The sequence below is a fragment of the Macaca nemestrina genome, chromosome 8 (genome assembly GCF_043159975.1).
Source record: "Macaca nemestrina isolate mMacNem1 chromosome 8, mMacNem.hap1, whole genome shotgun sequence".
In the NCBI taxonomy this organism is placed as follows: Eukaryota; Metazoa; Chordata; class Mammalia; order Primates; family Cercopithecidae; genus Macaca; species Macaca nemestrina.
The window spans coordinates 6,912,557-6,930,412 of record NC_092132.1 but is presented as its reverse complement, the minus strand read 5'-3'; the positions used below and the strand labels follow the sequence as shown (position 1 = coordinate 6,930,412).

At 41.1% G+C, this 17,856-nt stretch overlaps 1 protein-coding gene and 1 long non-coding RNA gene across 9 annotated transcripts in view; one reads left to right on the top strand and one right to left on the bottom strand.

Annotated features, from left to right (window-relative positions):
• LOC105488273 (family with sequence similarity 135 member B) overlaps positions 1 to 17,856 on the bottom strand; it is a 363,325-nt gene that overhangs the window by 301,151 nt on the left and 44,318 nt on the right. The gene's annotated exons all lie outside the window — the stretch shown is intronic.
• LOC139355740 (uncharacterized) lies at positions 6,282 to 10,776 on the top strand. The gene is made up of 2 exons (XR_011606686.1): positions 6,282 to 6,440; positions 10,561 to 10,776. It is a non-coding gene; the product is annotated as an uncharacterized lncRNA (long non-coding RNA).

The following is a 17,856-nucleotide window of genomic DNA, read 5'->3' as shown; positions in this document are numbered from 1 at the left end:
TTTGCTCTTTCATCTTCTATTAGCATAGGAATTCCTTAAGGTCAATGACCATGGCTGGTTCTGATCCACATGTACCACGACAACACCTAACACAGAGTGAACATACAGTACATTCTTGATGAATATACATCAAATTAGACACAGTAGTATAGATCTGTGGCTCAGCTTGATTCAATGTGTTGCGGGTGACAGGGCCCCAGAAAACCTGAATATTTGTAAAACAGTCCAGCTACCCAACCAAAAGGCACACAGGAAGGAATGACAATGGAACACTGTCCATCCAAAATCTGTTCCCAGAGGACTGATGGGAAAAATATAAAGTCAGACAGAACAATGAGGCGAGAGGCAGGAGAGCAGTCCACTGTATACAGATAGCAAAGGGTGGAGGACACAGGTGGAGGGCCTAGAAAGTCATAATAAAATTAGATCTGACTTTTTCCAGCAATGAAGAGTCACTGAAAAGAAAACAAGATTTACTGATTACTTGTTATATTTCAGGAACTGTTAAGGTATTTTATATATACCTTTAATCTTCATTTAAAAAGATTATTAAGGCTGAGTACAGTGGCTCATGCCTGTAATCCCAGCACTTTGGGAGGCTGAGAAGGGCAGATCACTTGAGGTCAGGAGTTCAAGACCAGCCTGACCAACATGGTGAAACCCCGTCTCTACTAAAAAAATGAAAATTAGCCAGATGTGATGGTACATGCCTGTAGTCCCAGCTACTCAGGAGGCTGAGGCAGAAGGATCACTTGAACCCAGAAGGCAGAGGTTGCAGTGAGCAGAGATCATGCCACTGCCCTCCAGCCTGGGTGACAGAGCAAGACTCTGTCTCAATAAATAAATAAATAAAATAATTTTAAAAGATTATTAAATAAATCTCTATTTAGTAATCTCTATTTCATAGGTGATGAAATTCATGCTCAGGAAGGTCAGGTGGCTGAGGGTCACACGGTGAGATGACAGATCTAGGATTCTACCCAAATCTCTTTGATATTCAAGTTTATGACTTGTTTTCTCAGCCACATAGTTGACCTCTGACCAATGATTTAAGAAGCTCAACCCAGTAAGAAGAGAGAGAGAATGGGTTTGCTGGCGAGGGAGAGAAATCGGAGGTTGGGACATTAGTTAAAAGCTGTGGCAATAGCGCAGGACAGAAAGGGTGAAGTCTGGCTCTGAGCATCATTATTAGAAATCAACCACACATAGAAACTAAGTGGATGAAGAGAAGGGAGCCGCTGCAGAAGACACAAATGCATCCACCTTGGGGAGACGTACTCTGGGAAAAACAAGCGTTTCTGCTTATGCCACTATTACTAAATAAAAGCAGCATTGACATTGCCCTTGGGATTCTTGCTCTAACTCTGGGCACACATTCTAAGCTTAGACAAGCTTTAGTCACAAGGACAAAATATTATTAGTTTAGCTGTGTTTTAGCTCCAGCTTTCTCTATGAATCATGTGTGCATGAATCATAATCACCACTCTTCATATTTTAGAAGCAGATGTATAATTTTTCTTACCCAAGAAAAAAATCAATTGCTGTCTAAATAAGAATCTAATGTTGTTTCTGAATCTCTTTGATTTATTCAATTCTGAGCCTTCATCTTCTTTGGGAGTGAGAATAATCAGGAAAGCCTAAAAGAAGAAGGTGACAAGGTGACACACACTGAGCATTTGCTCTGTCCATGACTGCTCTCCACTTTTCAAAGTCAAGGCAGGTGTAAGTGTTCCCATTATTTTATAGATGAGGAACCTGAGGCTCATATAAGCAATTTATTGGCTTGGGATCACACAGCTAGTAAGCACCAGAAGCCAGGATTTCAATTAAAGAGTGTCAGACACCAAAGTATATGCTTCCAATGACCCTTCCCCAGCTTACCTAGCTACAGTGTAAAAATATGGTATTAGGCCAACTGACTGCATGTTACAGTTCTCTTTGGAGATGACCTTCAAAGTTCTTCCCAAGATGGCCTTGTCATTTGTTGTTTACTGTCATCTTAGGACACTTCATTAACAATGGAAAGCTACTTACCTCTGAATACATTCACTGTCTATGAAATGGGGATCCCAATCCCACCAGCTTCTTACGGTTGACATGAAGTACACCGTTCAAGTAGGTGGGTGTACATGCCAGTATTGTGTCACTAATAACAGTGACACCAGTCAGACTGGACACCTCTCAGGTCCAGGACATGATCATATAATGCCCTGAGCATTTCTACCCTCCTGCTACTTATCACAAGTTTCCTCTGGCACATTACCTGCTCCACTATCAGACAATGTAAATATTTTCAATCTTGCAAGTGTGGCTGAAGCCACATGCCAGCCAGGCGCGGTGGCTCGCGCCTGTAATCCCAGCACTTTGAGAGGCCGAGAAGGGTGGATCACGAGGTCAGGAGTTCATGGCCAAGATGGTGAAACCCTGTCTCTACTAAAAATACAAAAAATTAACCGGGCGTGGTGGCAGGCACCTGTAATCCCAGCTCCTCGGGAGGCTGAGGCAGAGAATTACTTGAACCTGGGAGGCAGAGATTGCATTGAGCTGAGATAACGCCATTGTACTCCAGCCTGGGTGACAGAGTGAGACTCTGTCTCAAAAAAAAAAAAAAGAAGGAAAAAAAAGAAGCCACATGCCAAGCTCCATGATGATGTCTCAATGCACCTCATCTCATTGATGCCCCCAGTGGTGAAGCTTGGAGTGCTATCCTCAAGTTACTGATGTGAAAGCTGAAGTTCTGAATGTTGACATGTCCACAGGGGTACTGCTTTATGATGTAGTATCCTTGCTGTATTTAAATGCAATAAGAGCACTAATGTATTGAATTACATTACTTATTAGAATGCAATAATATTACTAATATTATTTATCAAATACAACAGCAATATCTATAAGTAGTTTATGTATAGTTTTAGAACTGTTTGTGTATTTTCAATTATATTATCTCATCAGGCCCCAATATTCCCTAAAATTTAGGTCTACAATAAATATTGCTTTAAAAAACACATACAAATGAATCAACACACATATCTGAAGGTCACAAATTGCCCTCTGGTCTGCTCTCAAAATTATCGTTCTAAATTGCAGTTATTATCCTATCACCCTTTTGTTTAAACATTGTAGGGGAGATTTCAAATCTGATTTATCAATAGAACTGAAGCAATTCCAATCATGATTCAAGACTAGGGATCTGGATTTAGCAGATATTTCAAAACCACCTTGTTCTCACTGTCTTTTTGATCGGGGCTATTTCAGCTTTCTACCATCCTGCCTTTCCTGACCTTCAGACTATACTATCTGTGACAGCCTACATGCTCCACTGGGTCTCATGTCATAGTAACAGTGTCGTAGAAGAGGTGGAGAGGTGGAGACTAGATCCTTCACTTTTATTCACTGTGAAATACGGGGAATGTGCAATTTAACGCTTATCTTACATGTGATAACTGGGCATTGGGAAGGGCAAAAAAGGGGCTAAGCAAATGCTAAAACAATGAGAGGACCTGGATCTGCAAGAGAAGATGTTCTCTGGGAAGAACTCAGCAAGATCAATGGACATAAATTGCTGAAAAAAATCACACTTATATGGTCACTTCTTCCGTTTATCTGGAAAATACCCCTGAGCAGTTTTTTTTAATGCAATGCACAGCGTCACAGTGATATGAGAGAGTGACAATCATGTGATGTAGAAAGGTGGCTTACTCTACAGAAGTATTTGTAGAAATGTATTCATTCACGCTGGACAGCAGGGATCAAAGTGTCTGCTTATTTTGCCAGTGAACACGAGGCCCTGAGTCCAGCGTTCTGTGAAATGCAATGACAGGCTAGTCTGTGTTTCCACAGACCTCCTCCCACAATCAAAGACTCTAAGGCATGAGTTTGCAACCATGTGTTCACATTGAACAGAAAATCTTTACACAGCATGTCAACATAGGTGGGCATATTTGATTCCGACTGATTTAGCCATCAAGTCTGATTAGAATGTGACTTTCCAAACAGTGTGAGCATAGCAGGAAGAGGTCTTGAAGTTAAATGAGCTGGTGACATTTTGTAAGGGCCAGGCAACCTTCAGAAAATCCTTTAAGATGTCTGAGTCTTAATTTCTTGTTCTGTACAATGAAGTTGAGAACTTGCCACATAGAGCTGTTGTGAGAATAAAATTTGTTGACATATTTACTATAGTGTCTTCTCATATTCTCAGAGGCTGGAGATTTCCTTGCCTTTGCCCCTTGGACCTTGGAGTGCTGCAGATCAATATTGATAAACAGGATGGCATAAATAAGGAGAATAAAGTCCAAATGCCATGGCTTGTTTTTAAGGCCCCCTGTGCTCTGACCTTCTCCAACAGTGTTACTTCCTCTCCTCTCACTGCCATTACTGAACTCCCATTTCAAGTTAGCAGCTTCTCTTAATGACAGGAATACGTTATATTCCTCAGGAGTTTAGAAATAGAGAAGAACTAAGTAATAACGTTTGGTAATGATATTGGTAGAGAAGAAGAATATAGACACAGCAATCAAACAAACATGGGTTAAAACCCCAGCTCTGTGATATAGTTAGGCTTTGTGTCCCTACCCAGAACTCATCTTGAATTAGAATCCCCCTAATCCCCATGTGTCATGGAAGGGACCTGGTGGGAGGTAACTGAATCATGGGGGCAATTACTCTCATGCTGTTCTTGTGGTAATGAGTGAGTTCTCATGGGAACTGATGGTTTTCTAAGGGGCTCTTCCCCCTTCACTTGGCACTTCTTCCTGCCACCTTGTGAAGATGGTGCCTTGCTTCTCCTTCCCCTTATGTCATGATTGTAAGTTTCCTGAGGCCTCCCCAGCCATGCTGAACTATGAGTCAATTAAATTTATTTTCTTTATAAATTATCCCACCTCAGGCAGTTCTTTATAGCAGTGTGAATACAGACTAATACACTCTGCCATTTCCTAGCTGCAGGACCTATGACAAGTGGCTCAGCTGCTTTCGCACTGAGTGTCCAGGGCTGTAAAATGATGATAAATCCTACCTTACGGGAGCATAAAGCAAAGATAAGACCTACTTTACAGTGGCATTGTGAGAATGCAACACACTACCACAAACCAAGCGCCAGGCATAATGCATGGCTTACTGCAGCCAATCAGTAAATCGTAGCACAAATATTAGAATACCAGAATTCAGGAATCACTACATTATTGTCATTATATTTCTGAAGGGCAATGAAATTTGGCAGCATGGTTGGTGTGCTAATGCTGAAATCACCTGTTCTCAGAACATCTCTATTTGATTAGTCAAAGAAGTTATTTGTGCTTCAATTCACTCACCTGTAAAAACACCCGAAAGTACAAAAACAGTCACCTTCTTTGTCTCGGAAACCTGCTCATTTTAATTAACCTAAAAGGTTTCTAGCAATTCATGTTTGTAAAGCACTTTGACATGCTAAGAATAAGAGGCAATTTAAATGCAAAATTTTATTATAACAGCTTTTTTAAAAATAATTATTACTCAAGGGGCTCTCAAGCAAGAAGGAGCTCCTAGAATTCCACACCTCTTATCTAGGAGAAGGTGCCGGGTGGCTATTGAAGAGCCATGTCTCAAGTACTCCCTGAGAGTTCCTGGAACTCTGCTTCCTTAGCAAAAATAATGTGGGGCAGAGTCAAAATATATAATAAAAGGTAGTAAAAAGAGTGATAATATAAGTGTCTTCAAATACTAGCTAAATCTTGATTGCTGCTACATCTACAAATCAAATTTGAATTGCACTTCTGAGCTCTGTCAAAGAAAAAACAGAGCTAGACAGTAGTTAAAGCGGTAAAAACAGACTCTATTCTGGATTATTGAAACAGGAGAAGAGATGCCTCAATATAAAACTGGGTTCAGTTGCGAATACAGCACAAGTAAGGGGAAATATATAACCAAGGAACAGGAGAGGGATCAGGGGATGGAAAACAACTAAGAGAAAACATCAGAAGTAAAAGGATTCTGGCAAAACCCACTGAACTGGATTCTTGCCAAAGATAGGCCAGGATGATCAGACATCACCTGGGGATGATGCCTGGCACAGCAGTCCCAACCAGACTCTGGCCCAGCCATTTAACAGTATGTAGCAAGGACTAAAACCAGGTTTCCTGGGGACTGCATTTTACTCCTCAGCATCTCCTGTCTTTCAATGGGATGATCTTCTTGACCTAAAATTGCCATGGCAACCTTGTGGGTGGGGTGGAAGAGGTCACTATACAAACAGGTTATCAGTGACAGATGTGGCTTCTGTTCCATAATTGGTACCTGAAAAAACAAGTGGGTCATCACATTAGCTTGACTCAGGACATCTCTCACCAGGCTATTAGCCTTTAGAAAACACAGAGCTCAATTAACTTTCATGGAAATTGGATTATTTCCTGCCCATTTAAAGGCCTTCATTTATCCACTAGGAGCTGTACAAGGCAAAGGTTCTGGTGAGTACATCCCTGAAAATCTTTGAGAAGGCTCCAGGACAAAGATAATATTCTTCTAGGTTACAAAGAACCTGCATGTAAATTACCAATTATCATTTCACAATGGCCCTGTGTGGTCAGTATGAGAGAATCATAGCACATAGGACAATAAATGAGGTTCAAGATTAAGCAACTAATCACATATGTCATTATTAGGTATGAGTTCAGACCTGCCTGATCCCAAATCCTATGCTCATTCCGCTACACCATGTGACCTCAGTGGTCCTCGTGGATTACAAACACCAGACTCATCTTCAAACTCCAAGGTACAGCTTCACAGGCTGACCACATAACGTCAGAGGAGGACATGACCTAGGGGGAGGGAACATGTCAACCCGGGTTTCCCTTTGACTGGAGTAGTCAAGGGATACTCCAGTCTCTGTGAATGAGGATAATGCATTAACATTAACAAAAAGGGAAAGAACTTTCCACTGTAGTGCCAGAACTTTCCACCGTTACTGTGTGCCAGAAGCTCTCCCAGGTGCTTCACAACTGCTCTCTAATTTAATCTTAACCCCCCTGCTTGGGATGTATTATTGTGTCTCATGTTACAACGAAAGAAATTGGTGCTTAGAAAGTTTGATTGTCAAACGCTAAAATGTGAGCAGAAAAGGCAGACCTGAAATTTGGAACCAGTTCTTGGCTACAGTGCTTTGTAAACTTTGGCCAAGTGCTTTCCATCACTCCAGGCACTTCTAAAGTAATTCAATAGATAACTGAAGCAGTCATGGTTCCTGAGATGCCAGCAATAATGCAGGCTTACCTGTGCAAGAAGGGACCCACTGGAGAGCTGCAGTGCGGGTGCGAGGATCATAGGGAAGATAGTGTAGTGAACCAGGCTAAGAACTAAGAGCTATCAGGGTGTTCTTGACAGTCTCATCAGTCAGAACTTGACAAGCTCACCAGGTTCCCACCACTGGGCTGCAGGAACTATAATGTTTTCTTCTGTGTTGACTCATCTTAGTTAAGACTTAAAGTTCCAGGTGAGAGATGCCTTCCTGGCCATATTTAGATAATCAGCCCAGCTTTCGGCTATGCTCTTGCAAATAAATGTCTCGGGAACCCTTAAGCCACCCCAGAAGAGGGCGTATTTCTGGGTTTACTTTCAACCAAGAGCACACATTCAAGAGGCAATTCATCTAGAGGAAAGTCTAGGAGGGAGAAATGGGTGCAAGATAGTGACAAATATCTAGGACAAAAGTAAAATATGGTCTTTATATTTAACAGATAATATATATAAAGTTCAAAAAAGGTAAAATTAGAATTAAATATCTGTAACAATACACAGGAAATTATTGACGAACTGCATTGTCTAAATCATATCTTAACAAAATCATCATCACTGTCATCACCAAAATCATCATCATTGCTATCATTACAAGATAATATAAATTAGTTCCAGACCCAGACCACAAACCTAGGTTACTGGACACCTTACCCAATACTCTTTTGACATGAGACATTTTAGAGGTGTCTCTCACAGAGTATAGATGGGAACCATCTTTAGAAAGGCAAGATCAATTTAAAATCTATCACATTTCTGAGATATACTCATACTGTAGGCTTCATCTAATAGATTGAAAAAGTGGCTATGATATTTCAGGACATGTAACTCAAGAGGTAGAGCCAATTTCCAGGCCCCTTGGTCTGGGTGGTAACTGAATATGCAGAAGTGAAACTGTGTGAGTTCCTGAGCCTTCTACCTTGCTATTTTGGAGTGTTTCTGCCACTACCTAACAAAGCCTATACTAGAATATTGAAAACAGACCTTAAAGAAAGAGAGGAACAGTTAGCACCTGCACCAAGACCCCACACATGTGAGTGAAGCCATGGTAGACCCTCCAGCCTCAGTGGAGGAAGTGCTCACTCTGGCAAGTGCCTTGGATGACCCAGTGGCTGCTGCACGTAGCTACAATGTTAATGATGAATACAAGGATGCTGGGATGGATGCTTTTTACAGCACTGGAGAGATAACAGAGGAAAATAACAAGATCTAGCCTTCAGACTGTCTACCAACTCAGCTCTGATGAGAGAACAAGTTTGTTTCTGGGGTAGCCCTAAAAGAATCTCTTATTTCATGTAGTCACAGGCAAGATAAGGCTAAAAATCAGAACTAAAACTTTCTTAAACAGGTTGCAGAATTATGAGGAAAGGTGAATTCACACACCCAGCTAGTCTTTTCTGTGAGCTTTAGGACATCAGTTGGGAGGGAGTAGGACTTTGAAAGGGGGTGTTTCATTGGATTGAGATCAAACTGGGAATCTTCATCCATCAGCATCACTATTGTGTAAAGAACTCAATACATTGCCTTGAACACAGCCTGAAACACTATTTGCTTATTTTTTCAAACAATGCTTTCTCCAATTAGTACATACATTCCATGAGAGAAAGAATTTCTGTTTGTTTGCAGACTTCACTCACTACCTGAAACAATGCCTACAAGTATCGCCTACAAGTATGTTTTCTCCTTTTGTGACTTCCCTTCCAATTCTCTGCTTTCTGACATATAGATTCTCTGCTTTCTTACTTTTTTTCCTTAGGTTAGCTTGAGACCTTGATTCAAATCAGATCATAGGGGTGGACCTAGTACGCAAGGATATTTACCCTCAGCACTGTGAGAAGGGGGTGCCCTGAAGACTCAGAGAGTGCAGTCACTTATGACGGAGAATATGCTCTGCGAGGAAAGAGCAAAAAATAATCATGGAGCAAAAGAGAGAGAAATTTGGAAGGAAGGAGGAAATAAGGGGGAAAAATAGAAAAGTGCTGGGAAATCACATACACACAGAGTGATATGGATTGGAGTTGGTTGAATATTTTATATGTCAAGTTCTGTAAGTCCTTTTGCAGTAGGCAAAGGATGTAAAGGACCATTTTATTATCTCCTCCCTTGAATTTTACAAATGTTGGAAACGGAGGGTCTTAAACTATTACATAATCTGTCCAAGGTGTATGAAATAGAACTAGAATACAGCTTGTCTTAGCCTAGCATCTTCAATTTGGAAATAAAAAAAATTAATATGAAGAAGAATATGGGTATTACATTTTTAAAAAGCCTTGGCAGCTGAATATCTTTTTATAGGCACAATGTATATGTTTGGTTGTGCGTCTGTATTTCTATGTTTACTATTTTATTTGTTCAACATGAAATATTTAATGAGCACCTATTACTATGTGTCAGGCACATACAACATCCTTTAAAATGAATGCTGTTTATCATCCTCTTTCAATGGGTTTCAAAATGTCAAGTGACAGGATGTAGCTAAGACTTAGGTTAGACCTCACAGAACTAGAGTTACTATTTTTTGCACTGTGTTGTCTCAACCTGACCTCTACCACCAAACACAAAGCAAAATAAAAACAGAAAGAAAGAGAGGAGGACAAAAACAATCAAAAACATTCTGGAGAGTAGCCAGGACGTTATGTCAGTCACTCCACATAAAGCAGAATGTAAAAAGTAATAGATCTTCAATTCGCCAAGTCCCCTGAGTAATGAATTCCAAGCAAACCGCATTGTATCAGAAAGCCGCGCCGTGCTGAGGAGTTCCCACTCCCAGGGGGAAGGACTGATGTGCTCTAGCTGTGTCTATAATTTGATAAGACAAGGACAGCAATGGAGTTTGGGAAACGGATCGATTTTAATGCAATGCCACTGACAAATCAGAAAGGACTACGTGATGGTTGTCAGGAGAACATGCCTGCACCTCCTCATCCCTCTATGCGAGGATGGCTTGTCTTTAATTAAGTTAGGGTATTACAGCCCCAGTGAGGCTGCTGCTACTGATGAGTCAGGACTCACCCTAAGGCTTGCATTAAATGGAATGTAAAGACCCCAATAGGTCCTATCTCAAGGCTGTATGTTTGTGGAGTTGTGTGCAGAGGAGAGAAACAGTCCATGATCCACCCTAATGCCAGGCCCTAAAAGCCTCGTTGCTCATCACATCTGGGTAAAGCAGATTTTATCAATGCCCCCAAATAAAATAGGAAATTAATGTTCCAGAAATAATAGATTATTGAGACAGAAATTGAAGTCTGGTCTATCCATTCAAATATTCTTTTTTCTCTTTTTCTTTCTTTTTACCAGATCCTATGGCTTCCAAAGACATTCTCCATAAAGGAGCCAGAAAATATGATCTGCACTCACGAAGTCAGTATTAGATGGGGTCCACTTAAATACCTGGACCTTACACTACGAAGGACAAAAGCAGGAAACAAAAAGCAAACAAAAAAGACATTTTTCAAAATCTTACATCAAATCTGAAAGGCTGAACTCACACAAATAAAATTGCTAATTAGTTAATCCAAGACATCTTTATTTTCCAAATTGTCATTCATCAAATTAATTCACTCAGCAAGTATTTACTAAGCACTGACTAAGGGACAAGGGCTGTTCCCAGCACTGGGAATCAGAGAGCAAACCCATGACAGGAAGTATTGAACCCTCCTGTTGTGGAGACAACAATAACAGTAACAAAGAAATGTACTTTATGTCAGGTAAGACTCAGGTTATATGAAGACAAAGAAGGGTAAAGGGACAGAGTGCTGGGGAAGTTGTTTTGAAGATCAGTGATCACAGAACATCCTCTGTATCATACGTGACCATACTCTTGAGGGCTCCAAACCACCCTCTTCTCACAGGAAGTAGAAGATCCTTGTTTACTAGATCCTATGATCTAATTTGGCAAGCTGAATAGGCCTCAAGCTACTCTAAGGAAAAAAATAAGAAAGCAGAGAAGTCATACGGCAGAGAGCAGAGAAGGGATAGAGAGGTCAGATAAAAAAAAGAAAAAGTACTTGGGGTGGGTGTCAGAATCGTTTGGGGAGGGTGTGATGGTTAATTTTCTAGGTCAACATGCCTGGGCTATGGGGTGCCCAGATATTTGGTCAAACTTTATTCCCAGTGTGTTGGGCAGGGGACTTTTGGATGAGATGCACATTTGCACTGGTGGACTGAGTAAAGCAGATTGCCCTCCCTAATGTAAGTGGGTCACATCAATCAGTTGAAGGCCCCAATAGAACAGAAAGACTGCCCCTTCCAAATATAAGGGTGGACTCCTCCTGTCTGTCATTTTTTCTTTAGATTGCTTGAAACCTTGGTTCAGCTCACCAAATTAGATCATAAGAGTGGACCTAGTTAGCAAGGATCTTTTCCTTACTGTAAAAGCTGGAATATCACTTATTTCCAGCCTTTGGACTCAAACTAAAACATCGGCTCTTCCTGCATGTTGAGCCAGCCAGCACTTGGACTGGAGCTGCACCATCAGCTCTCCTGGGCTTCTGGCTCACCAACTGAAGATCTTGGGACTTCTCAGCCTCCATAATCACATGAACCAATCCCTGATCTCATATAATAATATCATGAAACTAACATATTATATTATGAAATATATTTCATAATCACACAAGCCTATACCTTTCTTCTGTTCCTCTGGAAAACCTAACACGGGAAAGAAAAAAAAAAAAAGCTAGGAATCTGAAAAAAAAAGTTCTTGGGAGAGAGTAGCTGTTTCCATGGAGATTACTAAGAAGAGCAGAGGGAGAGAGAAAACCAGGATTTAAAAGATGATCTTCTATATTTTATGGGAACCCCTCTTTACACACTAATCTTCGTTTGGGAGATCTTTTCTCAGGAGACTAAATACATATTTCAATCTCTTCCATTGTATTGCTGATACAGTCCAATTGTCATTTCTTTTAAACAATTATCTAATATGTTTACTATAAATAAACTGAGGCCACATCAGGCCCAGGTTTACTCACAATACAAAATTATCTGAGTAGCTGCTATCAGAGAAGCACCAGGGATACATGATGAAAAAGAACTTACAAATGGGTGTGAAAGGCATTCAAATGCTTCTCACATAAATAATTCATTCATTACAACTGTATTAAGTAGAATAAAAGACAAGCACAAGCTGCTAAGAGAGCTCGTGCTGGGGAAACTAACCTGCTCCAAAGTGCCATAAAGGGATTGAGGCCGGCCCGGATTACAGCTGAGATCCAAGGAGCAAGGAGGGAGAGAAACGAGTGTTCCAGAAAGAGGATCCCACAGAAGGAGGAAGGGCTCTGAGAGAGGATGGAGCTCAGAGCTGTCAAATGGCTGAGGTGAGAGTGGTTGGACGTGGGGACGGGGGCAGTAGTGAAGCAGCAGCAGTAACTAATATGAAGAGGTGGTCGTCTAAGTGGAAACTTGGGGAGCAGTCAGGGGCCCACCACTCAGGGCCAAGACCAACTTTAGGATTCAAACCCTGCTGAGTGCATTGGAAGCCTATAGAAGCTACAGAGGAATCCACTCAGATTTCTTTTTCTAAGACTTCATGTTTTTCAAACAGTTTTAGGTTCATAGCAAAATTAAGAAGAAGGTACAGAGATTTCCCATAAACCCCCCATCCCCACACATCAGAACGTCCCCCATTATCAATATTTCTCACCAGAGTGGTGCATGTGTTACAACTGATGAACCTGCATTGATACATCATAATCCTCCAAAGTTCCAAGCTCACATTAGGATTCATTGTTGATTGAACTCTAGATGTTATACCTTCTATTGGTTCAATCCCTAGATATACATACATATTATATAATCTATGGGTTTGAAAAAATAGATAATGATGGCATCCAACATTATGGTATCATACAGAGTAGTTTCACTGCCCTAAAAATCCTGTGCTCTGCCTCTTCCTCCCTCTCTACCTGCTGACAACCACTAACATTTTTATTGTCTCCATAGTTTTTCTTTGCCCAGAATGTCAAGGAAAAGCTATGCCTTTTCAGGCTAGTATCTTTCACTTAGCAATATGCATTTAAGTTTCCTCCATGTCTTTTCATGGCTTGACAGCTCATTTCTTTTCAGCCCTGAATATGTCGTTGTCTGGATGCTGCACAGTTTATTTATCTATTTAACTACTGAAGGACATCTTGATTGCTTCCAAGTTTTGGCAGTTATGAATAAAACTGCTATAAACATACATGTGCAGGTTTTTGTGTGGATATATGTTCTCAACTCCTTTGGGTAAATACTGAGGAGCACAATTGTTGGATTGCCGGGTAAGAGTATGCTTAGTTTTGTAAGGAATGGTCAAACTGTCTTCCACAGGGATTATAGCATTTTGCATTCCCACCAGCTATGAATGAGAGTTCCTATTTTTTTTTCCATCCTTTCCAGCATTTAGTGGTGTTGATGTTCTAGATTTCGGTCATTCTGATAGATGTGTGGTGGTATCTCATTGATGTTTTCATTTACGTTTATCTGATGAACTATGATGTGGAGCATCTTTTCATAAGGTTACTTGTCATCTGTACATCTTCTTTGGTGAAGTGTCTGTTATAATTTTTGGCTCACTTTGTAATCTGGTTGGTTACATTCTTATTGTTGAGTTTTATGGTCTTTGGGATGCCAAAGATCCTTCTCTTTCCTTACTCAGCAAGGGCTCATTAGCAGTTGACTCAGGATCTGTCAATCAGTCATCTTCTATCCTGAAGGAATGATGCAATAATGCGAACATTTGTTGAGTGCTGTTTATGTCCTAGACACTGTGCTAAACTATGTGAATTATCTAATTTACGCCTCACCTGATAAAGTTGGTACTATTATTATCTCAACTGCAGAAACAATAAAACTGAGGCCTATAAAGTTTAAGTAATTTGACAATGATCACGAAACTAATATACGACATGCTGTGATCCAAATCCAGGCAGTCTGGCCCCAGGGTCTGCTGTCTGGACCAACACATTCTACTGCTTTTAAAAAATGGCTACAGACTAGCACACAGGCCCTGCTCATCCAACGGGATAGCCTTGACTAATTATAAACCCTGCCCCTTAGCCTCAGAGGTCCCTGCCGCTTCTGCTCAGTTCTGAACTAAATTTCTACTATGTTACTAATTCAGCAATTCCCTCATATTCTTTCAAACCATTCCCATTTTGTTGAAGATGATCAAGTTGCATTCTTGTTTGCTACCAAGAACCTTGACTGACACACTTCTTGTTGCATATGCCATGTTGCTATTGGGGTAGAAGTTATTGAAATGGTTCTTGGATTTTAACAAACGGCAATTACTTGGACAGCAAAAAGATACTTGAAGAAATCCTAAAAATGAGAAGGTCTTGAAGGATGAAAAGGAAGCAACAGTAGCTATACATGCTGAGTACAGATGTCCTATGAGTCACCTGGGGATATTCAGAGTAAGGGGACAACCCCTACAGCAGAATTTCCTATGAACAAGCTTGAATGGTGAAAAATCACAGGGAACCAAATGAACAGAGGTTTGAGGTGTTCAGTACAAGGGCAACTAAGTCTTTCGTCAACTGGAATAAAGAGTTTGCTATGAGCGTGTTTACTAATCTTTGAATGACTCCTCTTTTCTTTCACTACAGGTGTGCTCCTCTAAAGCCAGGGAATCCGTACTATTCAGCAGTCTACCCCCAGCATCCCCAACAGTGCCTGACAGATAAATGTCCACAAATATTTGGTAAAAAGATGGACTTATGGATGGATGGGCGAACAAATGAATGGGTAAATACAGGAATGAGAGATATTTCGAGACATTTTGGTACAGTCTGTGAGATTTAACATATTAGAAAAATGATGGCTGATGGCACAGCCCATATTTTCTCCTTCATTCTTTTTCACCTTGCCCATAATTTATGTAATTGATATAAGTTGCATTTAAACGCAGACAAAATAAAAAAAAATCACTTTGTAGGCATAAAAGTCACAAAACAATATTAATTTTATTATACTGTGCCCCACAATTTCTTATTTCATCCACCCAATCTTCTTTTTTCTTTTCTTTTTTTCTTTTTTTTTTTTTTTTTTTTTTTTTTGAGATGGAGTCTTGCTCTGTTACTCAGGCTGGAATGCAGTGGTGTGATCTCGGCTCACTGCAACCTCCACCTCCAAGGCTCAAGCAATCCTCCCACCTCAGTCTCTCAAGTAGCTGAGATGGGACACCATACCCGGCTACTTTTTGTAGTTTTAGTAGAGACAGGGTTTCACCATGTTGGCCAGACTGGTCTCGAACTCCTGACCTCAGGTGACCCACCCACTTCAGCCTTCCAAAGTGCTGGGATTACAGGCATGAGCCACCGTGCCTGGCCCCAATCCACTTTTCAAAGTGGAGGTGACCACAGTCTACAGATAAAGAGTAGGACTGAGAGGCCCAGGAAAAACAAAAGTGTCCACACCAAGACACAGAGAAGTGGCGCTTGCTCCAGCTTCTACATAGACATCCTTCTGTGTCTTTTCCATGTCACTACACTGTATTAATTATCTACACTGGTTAACAAATTACCTAGATACTTGGCAATTATAAACAATTACCACTTATGAACTCACAGTTTCTGTGGACACGGGATTCAGAAGTGGCTTAGCTGGATCCTCTAGTCTAGAGTCTCTCATTAAGTTGCAGTCAAAATGTCAGTTAGGGCTACTGTCATCTCAAGGCTCGACTGGGGCTGGAGAATCCATCCTCAGAAGGTTCATTCCTCTGTCTGGCAAGGTAGTGCTGGTTGGTGGCAGGTGCCTTAGTTTTCCTGCGCACCCGTCCATGAGACTGCCTAGGTGTCCTCATGGCATGACAGTTGGTTTGGCCAGAGCAAATGATCCAAGAGAAGAAGGAGGAAGCTACGTCTCCTGTGAGCTACCCGTGGAAGTTCAGCTCTGTCATCTCCACAATGTCCTAGGAGTTATGTGGGTTAAGGTGGGAGAAGACTAGTAGCTCATGAATAGAATACAATATCAGAAACTGGGGATCATGGAGGGGCATCTCAGCACCTGGACAGCACTCAGAAGTTAAAAATGAGTTTCAGGAAAGATGCAAGGCCGAAAGCCAAGGCACTCTCAGGCCTGCTGTCATTATCTCTGTAACATCATTGCCTACTATGGGGACATCAGCTTTTTTGCCCACTTTCAGAAATCCCACTTGTGAAAAGTTCACATTACAAACAGATGCTCATTTTGGAGGAGTGCTGATAGGTTATCAATATATATCCCATATGTAAAATACCTATTATTTATACAAGAATATTTACTGTAGGCACTCGAACAAATTCCTGCCCCTGCCTTCTCTCACTTAGGTCCCAGTGACAAAAAATAAAAAGAGGCAAAATGACTATCACTATCTTCATTACGTAAGAGAAGTATATGCCCATTCCCTGCTGGTCCCAGACACCCTCACCTCCACAAGCAAAAAGAAGCTTTCTCTTGCAGCTGGGGATTTGCTCAACTAGCAGAATGCTGTAGATCAGCCCAAAAAATAAGCAGAAGCCAGGGTACCACATACAGTTAAGGGTCAGGGTCCAGAGTCCAGGTCACTCCATAGAATCAGCAGGGCCCATATTGCTGTTCTTAGACCCCTTTTTAGAAACAGTAGAAGATAGTTGTCCAGAGAGCAGGTCTTGGAGCCAGGCTGCCCAGGTTCAAATCTCAGCACCCTACATGTTATTTTTGTGACATTTTCCAAATTCCTTAAACTTGATGGACCTCAGCTTCAGTACCTATATAGTGAAGATAATACTACTACTGACTCCATCAGGTGAGGGCAGATTAAATTACGTAATCCTCATAAAGTAAAAGGATCTTTGCTATGCTTTTGCTAAACTTACTCTCTCCTTATTTCACTAAAGAAAAATCTGACTCCTGGGGATAGTGTGTGGTTTTCCCCAAGGTAATATATAGATAGTCGAGCTACGCCTGCAACTCATGCACTGACTCCCAGAACCGGGGTGGGTCACTGAGTTAGTCCAGACCGGATGCAGGAGAGGAGAATACGGCAGGTAAAAAGGAAGGTAATTGCACAAAAACTCCCTTTAATTCCACTGCTTTTAAAATTAAAAAAAAAAAAAAAAGAATAATTTTGAAAATGCCTTTTGAAAAGCAACCTAAGTGTTTAAGCCACGGACTTGGCCAAGGTTCTCTTCAAAGGCCAGTTCTCCAGGCCAAAAAACGGGATCAGGTACACGTGAAGTGGATGACTGGAACACAGCCATGTTTCAGTGACCCATTTTCTCCTTCATTCGTCAAATGGAAAAATGACTGCCCTAGATGCCTCCCTTAAGTGATGGCTTTTGAGGGATATTAGAGTCTTAGTGCCGCTGGCAGAGGTTACAAAATAACTGTCAAATCTCAGCATCTTCTCCTGGAAAGAACCTGGGAGTTTAGCTATTTGAACCGCCTACTAAACAGAGGAAGAAACGGAGGCCAAACATATTCTAATATTGTCTTGATACTGTGGAGTAAATAACTGCAGAACCAGGGCTAGTACTAAAGCCTCACTCTGCACTCTTTCTTCCCCCATCACTCAGGTCTTAATTTAAAAGTCGACGAGCGGGGCAGGATTCTGTAAACATAGATTTGTTTCCGTCCATCTGGAGGAGTCTC